Raw genomic sequence first — 19,871 nt, 5'->3', positions numbered from 1 at the left:
ACTGGTTCTGAGAAATTAGTCACGAACTTAAAAGTCACTGTTTCAGGGATTACGGCTCTGCTTCCCTTTTAGGATGTGTATAAATATAATGAGTATTCAAATGTTTCTTTTAAAATAATAAAAATAAAAGATAGATTGATAATCATGAATCTGTCATTTCCTTTTATGTTTAGCAACTTCTATTCCAATTAATACACTGAACTAACACAATAAACACTGCTCATCCAATTACTACAATAAGATCTTTCTTTTGAGTGAACTTGACGATTTAGTTCATAACATTATAATTTGCCTAGCTTTCCCTTTACATCTTTCAACTTAACAAAAATATGTATCATCCTTATTTATACAAATATATATCGTGAGTATTTTGTTTGTTCGTCTTTTTATTTTAATTAATTTTATTGTTCGTCGTTTAAGAATAAAAGTTGAGAGAAAAAAAAGAATCAAATTTGTTTTAAATTAATAATAAACTAAACCACTCTCAAACAAGTATAAATAAAATAATTAATCCAATATATCGTGAGGCTACAATTTGTAAATTTATTTGTTTTTCGTTACCAGGCCATCAATATAAAGTAAATAGTTCTTTTTTAATATTTGTTAGGAATATTCTTAAAATTAGGAAACATTCACTCAACAATCTCATCTTTTGTATTTTGTTCGAAGTTTTTTTTTTTCCTTCGTAACTGACCGTTACTTTGATATTTCATTTTTTTTTAATTGATGAGGTGAAAAACTCCCAAATAGCATATTAACTATTCTATATTTAGATTGTGCAATGTTTCGGGACATTATCTCTTACTCATGTACCATTGCATCTTAGAATTGTAACAATTAAGTTATTCTTATCAACATATATCTATATATAGTTGACCGTAAAAATTGATATATAAGAAAATGGTCAGGATTGCGGTCAAAAGAGAAACAAAAATAGTTTACAACTATTTATTTTCCGACGTTTCGCCCCACTTTGCAGGGCTTCATCAGGGCTAAAAAGATACAAAATGATACAATGATAAGAATAAAACCAAGTAACAACGGCAAGAGTAAAATTTCTTTATAAAAAAATAAAAAAATTTTATAAAGAAATTTTACTCTTGCCGTTGTTACTTGGTTTTATTCTTATCTTTGTATTTTTATTCTTACCATTGTATCAGTATCATTTTGTATCTTTTTAGCCCTGATGAAGCCCTGCAAAGTGGGGCGAAACGTCGGAAAATAAATAGTTGTAAACTATTTTTGTTTCTCTTTTGACCGCAACCCTGACCATCTTCTTATATATTCTTATCAATAATTTTTATCTATATGTTATATGTGTATTTTTAAAATTCTTGTAATCATTTTTACCTCATATTTGTTAGTTTATCAATTTCCATTTTTGAAATCATGTCATCTATACACAAACAGTTTAAAATGATTTTATAACTACATTATTTAAATTATTGTCTTTCACTATTGGTGCATTCATCTATCTCTGTAGCACAAGCAGTGTAGTTTATTGTGTTTTTAATGTTTTAGTTATATGAATAACTTCCAGAAACCTTCTGCTTTTAGTGTTTTGTGTCATGTCTATTATTGTAGGATTTTTGAAGGTAAATTTATGGTTTAAGATTATGATGTGGTTAGCTAGTGCATTGCAATTTATATTTTTGACATACTGGAAGATCGATGATTGACCGTGTGTATTATTAATAAATGGAATATGGTCCGGGTGCGGTAAAAAAAACAACTCAAATAGTGACAACTATTTTAATGAGCCAACGTTTCGCCCCACGTTGCAGGGCTGTTTTGACAGAATTCAAAGTCAGATTGAGCCAAACTTTGACGTTTACTCTGACTTCTGTTAAAACAGCCCTGACGAAGCCCTGCAACGTGGGGCAAAATGTTGGCTCTTTAAAATAGTTGTCACTATTAGTTTTTTTTTTACCACACCTGGACCATATTCCATTTATTTATATTTTTGAAGTTATATTTAACATAACTATACGGACATGACAGAGGTTATGTTAATTACCTTTCTTAACAAGAAACATAAAAAAGTTTTCCTAAAAAAAGGAAAAGAAAAGAAAATCTCACAATCACCCAAGCTGTATTTTTAAATTATTTTTTTTTATTAAGTATGTGAACCATGTCGATTACAGACAAAGGAAAACAATTATTATTATCTCTATTTTTAGTATTTATTCACCTTTTCATCAATGATTCATTATTTTCTTTAATAAACATTAAAAATAATCGTTGGGTATGCTGCAATTTGACATGCATTCTATAAAGATTGACGTCAGTGTTTACTTGCCAAATTGCTAGCACAACCATTCATCAACAGGAAATAATTTACTATAATTGTACACATTTTCAGCACGAAACAATTTTTTTTTTTCTATATTCTACGTTTATTGAAACGTAAAAGATCAAATTTCGAAAGGAGTTACACATTATTTTTTACTTGTTCGATTGCAAAGATTCACTACCGAAAATCATAAGCTATACAGAAGAAACAATTCGAGGAAAGTGCAGATTGATATAGAAGGCAGCCGTGCAGGTAGAGACGAAGTTCATTGCGGTTAGGAAAATCAGGAATAAGTATAAAACATACAAAACCCACCACTTTGCCCCTGAGATTTGCGGTTGAAGTCAATTTTCTAGCATGGATTAAAACAATCTACTTTGGAAGAAATCTATTCTGGAGGAGTCGATAGACAGTTAAAAATGGCAGAGTTTAAGAAGTACCAACCCAATAGTTCCGTAGAAACAAGAAAAAAGAAATGAGTATACCAAAGTGAAATTATATCATCGGTTTGGAAGAAGAGTATCATAACTCAAAATAATTAATTTTTATGTTTTCACAATGAAACGACTGCAATTTGTCTATACATATTTTGTGGAAGAGAGTTACAAGTCGTAATTCTTCTTGTCTGTTAGATCGCACAGTAACAATTACAACTTGTAACCCTCTTCCACATAAAAGTATATACAAAATTCCGTCGTTTCATAGTGAAAACATTTTTTTTTATTTATTGCAATTTACAACTGTATTTACATAAAAACACATTACGTAAATTTGAGGTAATATAAAAATGGAGTGATATAGGTATGCAAAGAACTACCCATTGGTTGTACTCTAGTGAAAACATTGAAATGAAATATTTGAGTTGTGACAGTCTTCTTCCAAACCGACGATTTATGCGGCAATGTAAAATCCAGCTAACGACAATCTAATTTAATTATTGTTTATCTTAACCTAGATGCAAACCTATAACCTAGATTGAAAAGTCAACATAGATGAAACAGTATATTCCATCAATATTCTTTTTTTTTAACCAATAATCTTCTCCTTGAACATTTTAAATTAATTTTGTTGTTATTTTAATCCTTGAGGTGACAACTGACGACTATTATACTTCAACCACTCCATATCAAACTAAAAAATTAAAATAATAAGTCCGTTCGTGAAAGTTGGTAAAATCATTATCTTTGTCATGACAATCAAGACCAATTGTAGAAGAATGTTTTTTTAGGAGAGAAGAGGGGATGAATTTTTTTTTTTTTTTTTAAAGGAATATTAGTTTTGGTACAATTATAAAATTTTTTTTGTCGTTAAAAAAAACAACACGTCTACGAAGAAAAATACTTTAACGCATGGTAAAGCGAAACTGGAAGATCAAATTTATACTAAACCGTGAAATTAGAATTTAAATTCATCAAAATCGGGTTAATGAATTAACATCTAATTTTTATCACTTATACCCAAACACAGCTGAGATTACAGACAGACAGACACGGAACCAAATTTGTTCCTCTATATCTTTTTTTTTTTTTTTTTTATTTATTTACTTGTTGATATTTACAACTGTATAAAAAAATACAACCAGTAAATTTGATCGTAATGACATATGAAATGATACAGGATGTAGAGAAACTACCCAGTAGTAGAACTCTAAAACAGTTTACAATATAAGGTCACGAGGCCATCTTCTTTTCAGGCGCCTTGGAGGGTTGCCAGGAATGGAAGAGGAAGCAAGGTTAGAAACGAGTGGGTTTGGGTGGTTAGGGAGTTTATTATGGAAGGAATAATATCGGGTTCGGGCTAGATCGGTTACATAAGGAACATTTAGGTCTTTATGGATGGTTTTATTAGTAACAAAATAAGGAGCATTGAGGATTTTACGAAGGATTTTGGATTGTAAAGATTGGATACGAGAGGAATTCGAAGGTTTAGTGGAGCCCCAAAGCTCAACTTCGTATATCCAGATGGGCCTTATTATTGTCATGTAGATCAGTCTTTTGTAATGAGTTGGAAGTTTAGACCGTTTGTCAAGTGCTGTAGTAGTCGGAATCTGCGTGCAGTTTCATGTCTTTTCAGTCTTGTGTGAGGATTCCAGGTTAGTCGTTTGTCAAGATGAAGTCCAAGATAACGAATCTGTTCTACAGGGGTAAGAGCCACATTATTAAAGTATACTGTAGGGCAGTCGGCAGGTTTACGACGAAGAGTAAATGTGATTTGTTGGGATTTATCTTTATCCTCCAATTTCAACACCATTCTTCGAGGATTGTGATATGGGACTGGAGAGTTTGGGATGCAATCAAAGGGTTATTACTAACTGTGAGCACACATGTGTCATCAGCATACGTGGTAAGGATAGTGTTAGGAGTTGTTGGTATGTCAGCTGTATAGATGGTGTAGAGGATGGGACCGAGTATACTACCTTGAGGAACACCAGCGGATTGAAAATAGAGGGATGAATAGGAACCATTGTGGTTTACTTGGAATAATCTATTAGTAAGAAAGGAACGGATGATGAGAAAATATGTAGGAGGTAAGAATTTACAGAGTTTGTAAAGCAGTCCCGGGTGCCAGACTCGATCAAAAGCCTGCTCTATATCGAAAAAGACTCCCGCGCAGTACATTCCGCGCTCCAAAGAAGACGAGACAACGTCCACCACACGATGACATTGCTGGATAGTGGAGTGGGATGTTCGGAATCCAAACTGCTGATCTGGGATTATATGATTGGAATCTAGGATGGGGTCCTCTATATCTAAAACGTAAAATGCGAGTGAATATTTTCGATTCTGATGACATGATTTGTTTTTCGTTTCCTGAATATATACAAAGCTCCCCTACTTTCTGCAGTGAGGAAGCAGAGTGTTATACTTTATCATGAACATTTTTTATATTACCGGAGTATATTAGCGTGGAGTCAGACCTTAATACGATAAATTTGTAATTCTCCGCCCCCCTCCTAACTGAAACTGTTGGCCATATGAATAAGAAACAAACAATAGCTTCACGACTCGAGAACCGGTTCTGTAAGCCACTAAGGGGATTATCTTCCAGAGGAAACACAATGCCTCCTGTATCAAGGTCAACGAACGAAACAACACTACAGATGGCGCGGTTTGCTTTCTTCGGTTATCTAACTTTCTTTACTTTCTATTTTGGCCCAGCCGGAACCAGTGTTTGATCAACACAGCTTCTTTATCAAGATTCAACAAAATAGTTTTAGCAAATTGCGTTATCGACCCGACTAAATAAAGGCAGGTGACAAAAACAAAATAATAATAATAAAAACCAAACAAAATAAATATTGTAATGACGGTATGAAATTATTCAATAACTAAAAAAACCTCTTAAAGTAAGGCGGTACCAACCACTAATGGCCTAAGATCAGACACATTTTAATTTAACAGTTTTACTAATATAATGTATTTTATACCTTCCGAATTGTTATATTTATATTTTTTTTATGACAAAATTTTTATACTTAAATATTTCTATTTTGATCGAAAATTAACTATGAATATAATGAGATTCAATTCTAACGTTTTGAGAAAAATAAATAAAGATATTTTGCCGACAGAACCAAAACTAAAAATCTGAGTGCATCACACAATCTTCACTTACCACCTTATATACAAGTGTTCCCAAATTTTGTGTAGATTACCGGAATCGTGTTGTAATTTATATTATTTTCGAGAGAAAAAAATAATCTAAATACCAGGAAAGGTGAAAATTATAAACAAAAACTTTTTATTTTTCTGTTGTTCTGAAAAATTTTTGTTTTAAGATTTCTCGCCACTTGTTTCTAAACTTGCCTTCACTCACATTCCCGACAATCCTCCAAGGCCCTTGAAAAGAAGATGGCCACTAGACCTGCTAATGTAAAAACGTCATTAGAGTGCTACCAGTGGGTTGTTAAAATACACGCCTGTTTCACACCATTACAACTGAGATCAAATTTACTGAATTTATAATATAATATACAGTTGTAAATTTCAATAAAGATATTAAAAAAAAGATTTTTTGAAGTGGGAAAATCTGATGAATGAAGATTTATTATTTACAAAAATTGTTGTTCCCTTCAAGAATATAGAAGTTTAACAAAAGATAACAGACCATTTTTAGACTTAAATCATCTATTTCTTTCGACAACAGAAATTAGATTTTTTTCAGGACTGCAACACTTCTTCTTACTGTATACTTCATATATAGTTCAGTGAAATTAAAAATATGGTATAAATTTGTGCTTACTTTATTTTATTTATTCGTTATTTAATTTATTGACAATTTTATTATTTTAGGATCAGGAAATGAAATTCGATTGACGGATTTTTTTTTATTAAATGAAACCTCTCTCTTCTTCATCAATTTCCGTAAGTTCATTTTCCGAGTAAGAAATTGTGGGCTTATGGTAGCTGAAATATGATAGGAATAATGAATTGTATAAGGCATCTGATGAATTATATTTCGGGTTATCCGAATATAAAAGATAATAATAATTACATCTTTGTATAAATCACTACTTTTTTTTTTGATTCAGCATTATTCAAACTCTTCAGCATATGGGGAACGACCGTTAATAATTTCAACTTTATAGGACTTATATACTGAGAAGATGAAGGGGATATGGTCGGCTGAAAAATAGGTTTTCAAATTGTATTTTGAAATAAGTTTTATCTTAAATTTGTATATTATTCCAAAAGTAACACTAGATGTGTACAAAATACCTTCTAAAAAAATCATCCGTGAACTCATAATACATTTCCCACCACAATGACGTCTTTAATAATTCATAAACATACTAGAATAAGTTTGGAAGTTGCAGAACGATCTAAATAATAAATACCAAATCATACTTGAATTACAGTGCCAATGTAATATATACGTAGTATATACACTTCCATCATACCACGGAAAGGTTGCCTAGATTGTTCTTTACAAAGTCAATAGCTGCTATAAATTAGTTAGGACTTAAGGTGGCAATGATTTTCTGAGTCCGACATATAAAATCAATAAATCGATACCAAGAGTGGAAATCACTATTTAATGAGCACTATATTGAAAAATAGATACGTCATTGATGATGGCCATTATCAAGGGATGTTTGACTATTTTCCAAGTTCAAAACTTGATTTCTCAGGACTTGTTAAATATGTTATGGTGTGAATTAGATACTCATGTAACAAAAACCAACAAATAAATAAATCGTAAGGAATGAAATCAATATGATTTGACATGGTGATGGAATTTCTGATGATCCCTAAATTCAGAGAAGTATAAGCGAGCTAGTAATATTTGACTTGAGGATATTTCGAGATGCCCCCCCCCCCCCAAAAAAAAACAAGTTTAAAAATCCTTTTTCGACACACCAGTTGCTTAAGATATAAGATAATTATTGCAAATATTGCAACCATAAATAAAAAAAAACATGATTTTTTGTAATTAGTTAATTAAATTTTATAATTTGTTTATGATTTATCAACTTATAATTAAAAAAATAGATTAACTCTTATTGATATGGAAATGGAAGTTAATTTTCATTTAATCATTCATTTATCACTGCTTTAAGATTTACGAAAGTAAATATAATTATAACATAGAAAATTAATAAATGAAAGACCGAACTGAGCAGAGGCACATCTTACAAAAATTGTTTTTTTATTTTATTTAGAATTGGACGTATTTCAAAGATAGTACCGTAGACTTTGGTTAATTTCTTTACTAAGGTCGCCCAAGAGAGCTTGCTGGTACTAGTAGAATTGTTACAACGCAAACCAGAGCCTACAGTAGTGATTCCCAAACTGGGTACCGCGTCACCCTAGGGTATACAAGGGGTGCCGCAAGTGGATGCCACTTTCTAAAAATATTGTAGAAAAAAAAAAGAATTAAAATAACAGATGTGACGGGGAGGTGGTGTATGGACATAGCCGAATAAATTGGCGAGTGAAGTGGTTGTGGGAAGTGTATTAATGACTGACGCAATAATTATCAAAATTGTAACTATATGTTAGTATATTTATAAAATACAGAACTATGTTTAATCGATTTTTGGTTATTATTAATTTTCGATTTCATTATTTTAAATTCCTTTCATAGCCAAATCAATTTGAAACCTCTGGCCATGTTATTAATTTTTTTAGTTTTTTGAGCGGAAAATAAATTGGCTGTTGTTTTTTAATGACCTGGCTTGTCTCTGGTGAACGAATTAGGGTATTGATTTGGTCATTAAAATCATCAACTGTAGGAGGAAGTATACGCATTATTTCACTCGATACATTTATGAAATAAATATATAGTGCATTCTAGCATTTATGTTGCACTAAATTCTCTTCATTTCAAACATATTCAATTTTTCTAAACATAATTGTTTTCTATCTCGACAAGAGTGCCGCAATATGTTTTTTAGTCCAACAAAGGGGTACCGTGAATTTTGTTTATCTAGAAAAAAAAAACGAAACGAAAAAAGTTTGAGAATCACTGGTCTATAGTACAGTCCATGGAATACGTCAAACACAAAATAAATTAATATTTCTATTCTTTTTTCAATAATCAAGCAAAGCAGTGGTTTATAAATTTATCACTACACGTCATTTTATCCTACCTTGTGGAAATTGCCACATGTGATATCTTATCATCATTGATTACATCCCGTGTTGAGTGTTGTTCAAGTGTTATTTAATTTTTTTCTAAAATTTCAACAAAGGTGAAGATGTTTTAGTTTGCCAACATTTTTCATTTGTATATATTTAATTGTTTGTTATTATTTTTTATAGGTCAGAAAAAAACAATTCATTTCTATAAGTTTTTAAATCAAAGTGTTTCACTTCCATAAGAACTTTTCATGCAATTAGCACAGATATCCATATGTAAACGGGCAAATATTTAACTATTGAAATCAGTTCTATAATTGGATGATCTCATCGACACTTTTAGAAGTAACAACAGTTGTTGATCAAGCCAGATATTTGCTCTCATCAATCAGACGGCCTAAAATATTTAATCGACGTATAACTCCAGTTCTCTAACTTTCAACAGCGTTAAAAAAATTAAATTATCAGAACATGGCATTATTTATTTCCTCGACAAATAAATTGTTAGGTTGTAAATTGTTAAAGTCGGGACAAGAACATGTTCGGGACAAGTGAATGAATGGGATTTTTTTTTCTCAAATTTGTTTTGTTCGTAGAGCTACCATCTACGATCATTTGAAGGGACTGGATAGGATTTACTTAAAATTACAACCCTCCAATTCTATATCACAACCCTTGAATAACGGTATCAAAACTGGAGAATTAAAATATATTGGAATTAATCCCATGCTACTCTATATCTATAATAATCTTGAGAATAATTGCCCAACTACGACTCTCCAGTAAATATGCAAGGTAATGTAAAAACTACGTATCAAGAGAACCGAATCCGATACATGCCGAAACTAAGCTATATTAACCAAAATCAGTTCTTTACTTAATAAACGTCTTTTTATACATGTAACACAAAATCTTATACTTAGATTTGGATAACTATCTTCACAATAGGAAGTATAATTTTTAATTTTTTTATATCATTAAATATGTAATGATGTTTTTATTACTCTGACAGAGGTAGATAGCCCACCTTGGGTATACTGTTTGTTATTAGTTTATATAAATGAGTTTCAATTCACCAATTTAAATATGTATTTTACAAGCTAACTCTATTTGTACGGGGATTGCCCCATAAACAAATAAATAAATTATTATTACTAATTCCATAAAATCACCTTTACCCTTCATCGTAACCCTATGGTTTCCTGTCCCCCATTATTCCTTAATAATACTTCATTTATCCCTGTCTAACAGATCCACTACCATGGATTATACCTTGACAAAAGACTAATTTAGAACATACTTAGAAGACTGAAAGGACAGGAAACAGCTCGCCGATTCCAACCATTACAACACTTACTAGGCAAACAGTCTACAATTCCAATTAATTACAAAAGAATCATTCACATTACCACAAATTATATGGATTTAAGGAATAGAGCTTTGGGGCTCCACTAAACCATCGAATGCCTCTCATATCCAATCCTTACAATTCAAAATCCGTAATAATATCCTAAATGCTCCTTACTTTGTCACAAATAGAACCATCCATAATGACCTCGATGTTCCATATGTTGTCCATTTCATAAACCAGTCCATCGTGGTAAACTCCCTAACCACCCAAACCAGTTTTTTCCTAATCTTGCTTCCTTCAATACCAACTAACTTGGAATCCTCAAACAAGATTGAAAATACAGAAAACTGTTGGTGGATACCGACTATTACAACACTTAAAAGACAACTTCCTATTCATAACAAAGACTCATATACCTGACCATAATAAGGCTGATTTGGACGTACGGAGATTACTTTTGGGGCTCCACTAAACCATCGAATCCCTATCGTGTCTAATCCTTAAAATCCCAAAGCCTCTATGCTTCTTAAAATAAAATCATCCATAAAGACTTTAATGTTCCATATGTAACCCGAACCAGATATCAATTCTTCTTTTCTAAACTTCCATACTAGCGAGTAACATTGCATCCTCTTCAATTCCTGACAATTCTCTTCGGCGTCTGAAAATAAGATGGCCTCGATATCTTCTACTTTAAATATTTTATTGGAGTTCTATCAATGGGAATAATCTCCACAAGACTGTATCATGCCAATAGAATATAACTAACATCACAATTAATAGTTTTATATTTACGTAATATAGTTGTAAATTTTAATCTATGCACATATCATGTATATGTATTTGCCCAGACTCAGTTTACATCAATGCACAGTATGTGGTCTAGATATTCAAAATAAAGATATTTACTTGTTTCGTTTTACTATTACAAGGCAATTGTTTGTTTTATTTAACTGTACCAATATCATTATTTTTTGTTATTAATTTTACTTTCCTCTTTTATTAAGAAGCGTTATTCTTATTTATTTATTTTATTATTATTTTATTTTATTTTATTAAGAACATTGTATATAGCTAGGGGTGTCATTTATATGACTATACCCCCTCGTAATCAACTGTTAAAAAATATAAGTGATATCAACCATGTAAGGCCCACCAGGCCGATCTGGTATAAAAATAAAATAAAAAATAAAAAAAAAAAGATGGAACCTTTATATTTTTCCCTAAATTTTATTTAATCATAAGTCTAAGCTGAAGTAAAAAATGAATCAATAGACATTAACGCTGGAAAGATAATGAAGGACAAAGCAGAATTAACATCCAAGGACCATTGGTTCCAAGGATCAGAAGCCTTGTACTCATTTCCTCATATAATGAATGAAGGATTGAATGAATGTAAATTAATTTTTAATCATTGAATATGCCTCCTGATACCTCTATAAAACATCAAAATGTTCAATAAAAAATTTCTACCACCAATTTCGGACCAGCAGAGGAAATCTTGATTGAAATAGCAATGCACTGAAAGATAAAGATAAAGATTTACTTACAGATGAATAATACACCAAAAACGTTTCGTAGCATCCTATATTTCGCAAAAATATTATATATTTATTCACGTAAAACAAAGATACTCATTATTACTGTTACTTATCTATATATGGAATATATATCCATTCCTTTGTCTTCACTGAAATAGCTTTTACGGCTAAATGCCTAATTTTCAAAATCTGTACCTTTAATTTTGTTAACAATAATAGCCATATAGTTAGTTATTTTGTTTTGTTTCACCGAAATCAATGTTTTCTCTGAACTTTATTTATATCGCTGGTTAATCTGGAGACGGGTTAAACTTTGAATGCACCCTATAACAATTTAATATTAAAAAAATAAAATATTTAGGTTTTCATTTTTTTTATTTATTTTTTTTTTAAGCTTTGATAGATTAATTCTAAAAATGTGTGTAGGAGTATTTTATCTTCATCACTTGCCCATCTAGGGATGGACTTATGCAATCTGTAATCGGCCACCATTTTCAAACGAAATTGCGAATGACAATGAAGAGTTACTGGGACCATCTTGGGAGTATTTCTAAAATTTTGTGGAGGGGATTATTTTTCTTTGGTTATTGTACCTAATTTATATATAAAAATGACAGGAATAATGAATTTCTTTTTTTAATAAAACATTTTTAATAAGATTATACATATTCGATCAAACCGTACTTGTACATTTACATATTAAATGTTAAGAAATCTAATATATAAAATTTGCTTGTTCGGATTTGCTAGTTGCGCTGCCATAACGTTTATCTGATTCTGATGGAGCTTTGTGCTAAATGTTCAGGACTTTTCAGGGGAGGTAATTAAGTAAAAAAATACGCATTTTTTTGCGCGTAGCTCAGAAAGTACACATTTTCTTCATGGTCATTATATGCTAATCGATATGTCCCTTTCTGAAGAATAAGAAAAAAATATTGCTTACCCTATTAAATGATTTTTTGTTTACTAAAAAAAAGAAACATAATGAATATTTCAGTAAAATATGTCAAAAAAATTAATTCATGAAAAAGCAAATCATATTCTTTTAAGCGCCGTCTGAAACCCTTAAATACCATTTTTCAAATAAATTAAAAATTAGAAAATTTTCACCTTGATTTATTTGCAATTTTTTTTTCTACCGATGTCCATATAACTATATATATTAATGCACGTCAAACTGTCAATTGTATTCAATTAATCTATCTGCATTCCTAATTCTATCAATTGCAATGATTTACTGGTGGATAATAAAAATAATTATTTTACTTTTATCTTATTTTACTCTTTCCCCTTATTTACTCCACTTTTATCCTTTTTCCTACCCACGTTATAAGTTTTGTACACTATACTTTTATTGTTACATATATTTTTCTTCCTCTCATTTTTCATTTTCTTTCCATATTTAAATTTCAAATTAATAATAACTAATATGTTCATACTTCTTTACATTATATAACCTTAATTTTATTTCATTTGCTTAATTAAGTTATTGTACCCACTTTTTCAATTACCTATGTCTACATTTTATTTCCCGCTTCTCCCATCACTTAATTTTATTAATTCTATTTTGTAAAACTATTCATTGTTTGTGTAAATTTATTTTGTTTATATTTTCTTTTTTATTTTATTTTTTATATTTCTATATTTACTGTAGTTATTATCTTATGGTTGTTATCTTGTTTTGTTTTTAGCCCTGAAGAAGGCTAGAAACTCTAGCCGAAACGTCGGCACATTAAAATAAGTTAGTCATACTTATTTGTGTTTCATTGACCGCACCCCCAACCATCTTCTCCTCATTTATCATCCACGGTCAACTATCTCTCATAATTAATAAAAATAATAGATGTACATCTCAAATAAACATAAGTAGATAAATGAGTTAAATAAGATTAATGGATAATAAATATGAAACATAATCACCGCACTGTATCTATAATTACAATTTATTTTAACACGTATATATTTTCCTCTAATTACCACTTTATTTACTTTTAAATTCTTACTCAAACAATTTAATCCGAGTTTATAATGTTATTCTTGTATTAGCAAATTCCTCAAAATTAGAACATAAGATTCTTCAGAGAAAGTTCAGAAATAGAAAGCTATATAAAGTTACATCATAGATTGAATTATCTTCTTTATTTTCCCTTATTTATTTATCAATAGTTTCCATAACATTTTTTTGTTGGAATTATATTCTTTTAATGTATAGAATACCGTAGAATTTTATAAACATATTTAATTTAACAAATGTTTAAACAAAAAATGTTTATTTGCTGATTGTTAAAATTAATAGCATATATGTTAATTTAGAGTGTTTATTGAATATCTAAGAGTATTTTATTAAGATAATTTAATAGTTTGTTTTTTTTCTTTTGAACACTATTCATTAATATTAATGTGCAACATTATTTATACGACAGCTCTATAATCGTTAATTATAAGCACATGTTTACATTAGTTGATGTTGGTTATTTTATTTACATGGATGGTTGTAGTTTATTGTTCAATGATTTATAATGAATGTTACCGACTAATTGGTTAACTTTACAACGTTGTATATTAATATTAACATTTTACTCTTTGTGTGTTTAATTAATATTAACAATTGTTTCATTCTTATGTTGCAATAGTAAGTTCTAATAAACTTTGAAGGAAATCTAATAAATGAATTGATATCATGATGATTATTAAAAACTTATGCTAATTATAACTGATTTTAATTACTGCAATAAGTTTATACGTCAAGGTAACAGCGTTATTGTCTATTTTTCACACCTTATGCAATATCAATACATAATTCTACCTTGGTGTATTATGTACGATACACATACACAGTTCAGTGGGAACAACCTCCAATTTTTTGGACTTCTTTCAAGTAGCGAGTTCATTTTCAACCTCATTAACATATCTGAGAGGTTTTAATAATTAAAAGACTCATTCGACGGATAATTTAATGTTCTTTAGTAGTTTGCGCCGTTTATAAGTTATTGGCCAGAAAATAAAAAAAGGAAAATTTGGATCTGGTGTCAAATGAACATATTAAAACCATTTTCAGCTTTCCTTAGCTAAAATCAAACCAGAATCCCAGATTAAATAACCTACCACTTTAGTACCAATGGAATCACACAACACATGACGCTATGGAGCTAAAGGGGGCGTAGCTCAGATGGTAGAGCGCTCGCTTAGCATGCGAGAGGTACCGGGATCGATGCCCGGCGCCTCCAATATTTTTTTTATTACTTAATTACGAATACAATAAAATATTCACCAAATATATATCTGACGTACATTTAGACAGTTAACAAGTAAAATATAAAAATAATTCCTTATTTTCTTAAATACTTCCGTGATGAAGTTATAAAAGTAACGAACTCAAAAATCTATTTAAATAAGAAAAAAGTCACTAAATATATTAAGGAAGCCTATATAAATAAAAAATAATTATTCTTTAAACAAAATTACGGATGAAATAGATTAAGGAATATTGATTAAAGGTAAAACATCGAAATAATGTTCCAAGTTTGAAGAACATTTAATATAAATGTTAATGTTTACATGTCATTAAAGAAGTAGTTGAAACACATTGATCTATTCACTATAACCTAAATAATTCATAACAATAAAAATCTTTAGAGGTGAATATCTTCTAAACGTTAACGGAAATTTCTTTCTAGAGAAGTTTTTTCTTGTTTTGAAATCCTGAATTCATAATTTCAGTTTGGATAATTAACCTTAAAACACCCTGTATGTACTATGTCATAATAATATTTTATGTGAATTGATTAATTACTAGGATAGGTGGAAAAGAAGTTACGACGCGACAAATCTAGAACTATCTATAAATCTATCCCAAAAAACTAGTTATAGCCCAAGGGATCCTCCCATATACATTCGGTCTAAATACTAGTTTATTTAATCAGCTATTAAAATTTAAAAAACAATTATTTAAGAACCGTGAAGGAAGTGCTTGCAGTAATGATACAAAAATAAGTTGTTATACTGTTTTTAGTCAGTTAGATATATCTACATTTTTTTATTTTTCTCTGAGTTATCGTTGCCATCTCGTCTTTAGTTTCAGTCCTGATAAAGGAGTGAAATTAAGACCGAAACGTGGGCACAAATAAATACGTTACACTTATTTCTGAATCATTACTGATCGCACTCCCGACCAACTTCTCATTTCGGATCTACAGTTAACTCTAAACACCACTTCATTATATAAGAACTTACATGAATACATAAATAGTAGGACTATAAAATATTTGTAGCATTAATAAAAAATAAAATTAAAAGGTTCTGAAAACACGATAAATCGAAGATGTTTTTATTGAGCGATAGCTTTAAATTTTCCAACAAGCTACGATGGATAGATATGAATAAACTAGCCATCCCTAGCCGGGCTCGGCCGTTAAATATTTCATATTAATCGGTAAAAAAACTGTGTCACCTAGGAGAGGATGGATACATTGTTAATTATGCAACGTCAATGTATCGGCTTAGGGTCCTTTTCGTCTCGGTCTAGAAATAATTTGTGTTATTCCGTTGGTTTCAAGGACAGCGACACGAAGTGTCACTAACCAAATGAATAAAGACTAAGTAAAGAATGAAAAATTCATCGAATTCCTATTATATTACATAGAACATTTAAAAAAAAACTTTTGTTTGTATTGCAAGTCCAATAGCTCGTACGTGCTTCTTCAAATAACCGTTGAATTCAACTAAAGCACATTATATTTCTTACTTTATTTGTAATTCATATCTTAAACAAAACTAGTAGTATAAGAGCCCAAGAGGATAAATAAGGCAGATCTTTCATCCCAATTTTTTATTACTTTAATGAAAACTATGTATAATTACTAGTCAAAACTGATGAGTCTGCCAAGTGTAGGTAGGGGGAATAAAAAATGGCAGCTGTTTAAAAACCTTAAAGAACTTTAATTATTCATTCGGAGCTCAATATCTTAAAAACTACCAACAACACTAGAAAATCTAAAAGAACATTATTTGAAGAAGAGTAAATTTGCTGAAATATTAGCCCTAATAGAGCTATTTACGTCCAATAGGTCTCGAGATATAGCTTTTTAAATTTCAACATTTTATAAAGATATGCACTAAACAATCAGTTGTTAGTGAATTTATTTTAAGAAATCTATATCTCAAAAACTATTCGACAAAAGATGTCTATTACCACTCAAATGAAAGCTAGTGAAATTTACTATAAAGTAGTTCATAATGTTTATCTTCGTAGGAATAGTAGTTTTGATGATATTCAACAAAATAAATTAAAAAAATGTTGATACCTAGTATTTTTGACAAACAATTTTATTTATGAAAACATACATATCAGGAACCATAATACGTACAGGTGTCTGCTAGCACTCAAATTAAAGCTAGCTAAATGTGCTAATAAGTAGTTTATAATGTTTATTTTCGTACGAACAGTATTTATGACATTTTCTACCATAAATTCAAAAATCAATTCACTAACAACTGATTTTCCTGAGCATTTTTTGTGAAATGTTGTAATTTAAAAAGCTATATCTCGGGAACTATTGAACGTAAATAAAACTATTAAGGCTCATATTTTAGCAAATTTACTCTATCAAGTTCTCTTAAATTTTTGAGTGTTGTTGGTATTTTAAAAATATAGACCTTCGAACGAAAAATAATTTTTTTTTAAACGTTTTGAAACAGCCGACATTTTTTATTCCTCCTACTTAAACTCATCAATTTTGAAAAGTAATTATCCATAGTTTTCATTAAAATAATAAAAAATTGAAGTGAAATAGCTGCCCTTTTCACCCCTGTAGAATGAGCTACTTTGCCACGCTAAAATACTTAATTTCAGAGCTTTCTCTTAGGATTAAAAATTAGGTGCATAAGAAAACCTAAATCAGTTTGCACCTTTAGTTCCGTGACCTGGGTGATACATTAGAGAGCTGTTAGCATGGGAGGGAAGAGCTCGATACACGAGTTTTACATCTAAAAGTTGAAAAAACAGAAGACTTAATTTTCCACAAAACGACGATCTATACTTCCATCGAAGATAGTTTTAAGTGATACTCCTATCCCACTAGCCAAATCCTTAAAATACTTAGAAGTAACGTTGGAGAGAAAACTGTTATTCAACCAGCATATCTTAAAATTATAATATACAAAGCAAATAATGTTCATAATATTCCCATACTTTAATGAAAAATCAAAACTGTTCCAAATACATAAATTGATACTCTACAAATCAGTATTAAGACCTAACTTTATATATATCTGAAGCTTCACGAATTTAAGAAACTTATAACAACTACAAGGATTCCAAAATAAATGCTAAAGAATCTGGAAGTAAATATAAACTATTTTTCGGTAATGAATTCTTATGTAAAAATGTTCCGATTGTACCCTTTCCTGGAGGCTGAGAGAGGTTAGGCCCAAAATGATAGATTTTTAAAATGGCCACTGCATATTTTTACGTATATCGGCAATACCTCTTAAGTATTAATGATATTTTAAATATCATTATAAACTGCTTTATTGTTTATTAAACAAGCCTCAATTCGGGCCATAATACAGTACTTTGAACTCAATAACTTCCGAGATGCAAATGGGGTGAGATGGTTACCGGTCGGACCGGTGGATAACTCAGGGCTACAAAAACCAACTTTTTCATAAATTCTTTTATAAAAATTTAAATATCTGACTTTTTGGCTTCTATCCAATTAGTAATAGTAATTATTATTACTATTACTAATTGGCAGTTGCAAGCCTACCTTCTACGCCGCAACCCCTGATGAAGACCTGAAACTCAGGTCGAAACGTTGGCATAAAATAAATATATGGTTTTGTTTATGTTGTTCTTTGCTGACCGCACCCCCCGACAAACTTCTCCAATCAGTAATTATTATTAATGTTTATTTATTTTTCGTAGATCGTGAGATTTTAGCCTATTGGCTGTTTTTATTTTTTTTTCAAAATATTTTTTTTTAATTATCCACAAATATTGTAAAACAATAGTTGTACAATAAACCACAACTGGTGCATCATAAAAATGCAGTTTCTTTCCTTTCATAATCGATAACAATAGCAACAAATATAACTTTATTATTTTATGTTTAAGAGACTGTTAAATGAATGAATCAGAAATTAATCATTTGACTTGCCCTTGAGTCATGGAATAATTATTAAGCTGTGTTGGTTAAATAATGAATTCAACTGATGAATCGCATTTAAACAATGTTGTGAAAGAACTAATAGTTTAAATGTATATAATAAATTAATCAAGTGACCTTTATTTACATTTTTAATTATTCTTCATTAATTAACGAAATAACTATTATGAAAAAACGTGCGAGGTTGTATATAAATATATAACAAATATTGTTACAATTATCGACACCACAGCAATTTCAGGTTCTTTAAACCGACCTTGTTATCATTATTAGATATTATTATGAAAGATATTAAATAAATAAAACAAAAATAGATAATTTATATACTACAGTGATTAGATTTGTTAAAAAATATTGAACAAGATTATCTTGAACCCTACTTTTCATAGAAATTAAAAAACATAGATAAGATAAAAGGTATCTATGGATTAGTGGGGAGCTTCAGAGAAACACTTTAATTATTTTAGTCAGATTTATAGATCATAACTTGTAATAACAACTTTTAAAATAAATAGAAAATTAATTAATTGGTTATTGTCATTATCAGTCAAAATTAAGAAATTCAGAATAAAAAATTACCAATCTTTTTTATATAAAATTTTAACAAGTTATAATTCTATTTAAAAACAAATTTTTTATAGAGATATAGCCATTTCCTATGAATTATCGTTCTGTAAAATAACTATATAATATTGATAATGGTCTAAAGGCCGAAACGTACGAGAACAATAAAGAATTTGAGAGAAAGGATCGAAAGAAGTCGTAAATTAATTAACTAATGTCAAACAAGAAATTAATATATGATACATTAATGAACTAATTAATTTTGTTATTCTAAATTAGTCTGATTTTAATCTTTCAAGTTAACTAATCCAATGATAAGAAGACATTTAAATACTTATTTTTAAAATTAAATGACACAATCTAAAAACAAAGAAG

At 29.8% G+C, this 19,871-nt stretch overlaps 1 protein-coding gene and 1 non-coding gene across 3 annotated transcripts in view; one reads left to right on the top strand and one right to left on the bottom strand.

Annotated features, from left to right (window-relative positions):
• The window catches only part of LOC106691720 (23 kDa integral membrane protein), a 60,059-nt gene that overhangs the window by 6,645 nt on the left and 33,543 nt on the right, over positions 1-19,871 (bottom strand). The gene's annotated exons all lie outside the window — the stretch shown is intronic.
• TRNAA-AGC (transfer RNA alanine (anticodon AGC)) lies at positions 14,921-14,993 on the top strand. The gene has a single exon. It is a non-coding gene; the product is annotated as a tRNA-Ala (tRNA).

The sequence above is a fragment of the Halyomorpha halys genome, unplaced genomic scaffold (genome assembly GCF_000696795.3).
Source record: "Halyomorpha halys isolate HHAL.00 unplaced genomic scaffold, Hhal_1.1 Scaffold2824.1, whole genome shotgun sequence".
Lineage (NCBI taxonomy): Eukaryota > Metazoa > Arthropoda > Insecta > Hemiptera > Pentatomidae > Halyomorpha > Halyomorpha halys.
This window is presented reverse-complemented; position numbering and strand designations above follow the sequence as displayed.